Raw genomic sequence first — 3,249 nt, 5'->3', positions numbered from 1 at the left:
GTATTAGAGTATAAGTCTCTAATGGTAGCATATAAAAATGTCTATATTCCTAAAAAAAAAACTATAAAATTGTTAAAGAACATGAATAGATTTGTTGTGGAGAAAAAAATAGTCATAAATTACTGAAATAATATGAAGATAATACAATTATGGGAAATGCTAAAATGTGGTCCCAGATCATTTTTGAGTCTAATTTTTTTTGCATAACACAGATACAACTTTATATTTTTATGGTTTAAGGGGAAGTTTTTCTTGTTTTTTTTTTCCCCTTTTATCAGAATTATTTCAGATTACTTCTCAAAGTTGCGAAATTCTAATAGAACAGTCTGGTATTACAGCAGGCGAGGGGTAATCTTTGCTAAAAAAAAATACTTTTGGTRTATAACAAATATTCTCAACGTGACATTTTCTGCCAACCTCACGGTGAGAAAGATAAAACCCAGTAAGTAATCTGCCCGTCCTGTCTTCCTTTAACTCAGAGAGCGATTACAGGGAGTGTTTTGCTGAATCACCCTCGGAGACAGACTCAGAAAACCACCTTGCTCGCAGGTCACGACCTCTCTCTGGCGTACAGTGCTTATCTATTTAAAGACGGTCCGCCAGACGCCCCGGGAGCTCAGGAGAAGGCATCCGAGCTGGACGTACACACCCGCACACTGCCAGTGAGTCAATCCCTGCTGCAGCAGAGTTCTGTCGGCCCTGCTCTGTGTGGGGTGCAGATCGACTGTCATGGGAACGTGCTCGCTGATGAGATCCGATACACGCGGCCCGGCCAGGGCTCAAACAAAAACCCATACTAGAAGTCCTGTTGGGAAATATGCTGGAATACAATCACCGTAGCTATGATGGGAACCAATAAGMTTTAGGGCTGAGAAAAAACGTWAAAAAAAAMCACGTTTTTTCCCCTTTTTCACCACTGTAGCTCTCAGTGAGTATAAGATCATGTGAAGTTTGTCACATGGCTGTGAACTTTTACAGCTCAGAGAGAGACCCTTGCAATCAAAAGCACTGCAGTATTTAAGAAACTTCTTTTAACACAAAGTATTTTTAAAAATATTATAGGTTTCTAGCACAGTAACCCACCCTGTCAGCCAAGTTYGCATAGTTCCAACAAAACATCAGAAAACTTAAAAAGAACAGCATTTATTGACCAAGTATTTTTACRTACAAKGAATGTGACGTGGTGTTGCTGAGGTGCAGAACAGACAACATAAACAAGGAATAAAACTCAAAAGTACAAATTTTTTTAAAGAACGTGCAAAATATGAAGTAGATAGAAATAGAACGTCAAGATAAAATACGTATGAGACTATTGACTAAATAAGCTTAACAGAAATGAGCTAACAGTTGGAGATATGGTGCGATAGTACAAAAAGCAGCAATTAATCTTTCTTGCAGATGGAGAACATTCTGTGCAAATGAACGTAATTGCAGTGCGCACACGACATCAGTCCAAAACTGAGCAGCAAAACTCATAACGCAGGTTTAAAAATTAAATATTACCTTACTCCCTGTGAGCATTTTAAGATTTTTACTTAGGATACAATATAACCGTCTAGGGTTAAAGTGGTCTATATTTGGTATAAAATCAAAAGATTTAGCAAACATCCAAGTTTCAAATAGACTTTCAACACTTTTCAGATGTGTATAGATTTAAAAGACAGCTAGTTAAAATTTAGAAATCTATAAAGTTTTTTACTTTGATCTAAATAAAGAGCAGTTTTAGCTTAAATGTATTATGAATGTGTTTTAGACATGTCTAGTTAAAATTTAGAGGTCTACTAAACTTTCACCATCAGACCAAATACAGACCAGTTTTAGTTTGGATAAATAATAGATGACATATTTTAGATATAGATCCACCTAAAGACAGAAAATGTAGATTCCAGCTTTAAACTTGCTCACCCTGCACATTAAATTGATGCCATTTAGACACCTGTTTCAACTTTTGGTGTTCAACTTTTACATAAAATCACTGATTCCAAACTTGTGAATAAAAACAAAAACAAAACTCAGAAATTGTTTAGTTTCAAATCTAACCTTTAAAATGAGGGTTTCTGTTAGTATTCTGTCAGGACACCCTGAGCTCTCAAACCCGGAAACACTTTAGAGCAACAAACAGCAGGTGAGTGAAGTTAAAGCACACAAACCGGACTAAGTGAAAGTTCACCTACTTCAGTTTCCTTTGCTTTGAGACTTTTAGGTAAGTTTAGTGGCAGTGAGACATTCCCTCCACAACATTTGAATTGATTCAAAACGGAAAGAAGTTATCACTAAAAACACCACTACGACTTATCAGCCCCTGCTTTAGCCTCTTTATCAGGACACACTTCCCGCTGTTCTTGTTGTTATGACTTACATTTAACTTCAGTCTGGTTTCGGTGACCCTGGTCGCAGTTCTGACGTCAGAAATGTTTAACAAGAGCAAAAAACACAGGCGAGGATGACCACCATGACCATGTCTCCTCTTTTCACTTTGAAACTTGTCCGTCTCGGCTCGGACACATCTCCTTCYCCAGCCACGGCCGACACGACACGAGGCTGAAGCACGGTAACAAACTTAACGCCTCACGTGTACGAAGTGCGTGCCGCTTCCTCCCACCGGTGTCCCACGGGCTGAGCTCCGCCGTCACATTAAAACGGCCTGACATAACAGCAGCACGCGGCCCGTGCATGGAAAGGAATTCCCGAACCCGCCCCGCTCCCGTCTGACGTCACAGCGGCTCAGCCAACGGCTGACTTTGCTGTGCGGTCGCCTCGGCAACGGCAAAGGGAAACGAGGAAGTGTTTTACACCCGTGCTCTTCAAAAAGAGGCGGAGCCAAAGACACGGCGGGGAATCTGATTGGCTCTCCTCAGCAGATAAGTCGACCGGTCGGTCCGGTCTTTAAAATGAGCGAAGATGAAAAGGAAACAAATTACAAAACAAGGAAACCGTGTTTTATTGAGGAAATTACAAGTTACAGACAACCTTAGTCATTGAAGTCTTCAACTTCCCTTTTTCCCTTTCATTTCTTTTGGTTTAAGACATTTTTATTCAGACAGGCTTTTAGTACTTTTACTGTATTTAATTGTTTTTTTAAATTTGTGATCTGTTTTATTGTTGTTAGTTATTTTGCTCTCTGTTGTGATGTTTGTGTCTGTGAAAAGTGCTGTATAAAGTTTACTTACTCACTTAAACTTCTCAATAATCAGCTTGTTGTACATGATATCTTATTTAATTTATCTCAAATTATATATATATATATAT

Source organism: Austrofundulus limnaeus, unplaced genomic scaffold (assembly GCF_001266775.1).
Source record: "Austrofundulus limnaeus strain Quisiro unplaced genomic scaffold, Austrofundulus_limnaeus-1.0 Scaffold1, whole genome shotgun sequence".
Taxonomy (NCBI): domain Eukaryota; kingdom Metazoa; phylum Chordata; class Actinopteri; order Cyprinodontiformes; family Rivulidae; genus Austrofundulus; species Austrofundulus limnaeus.
The sequence above is the reverse complement of the archived record's forward strand: the minus strand, read 5'-3'. Positions refer to the sequence as shown.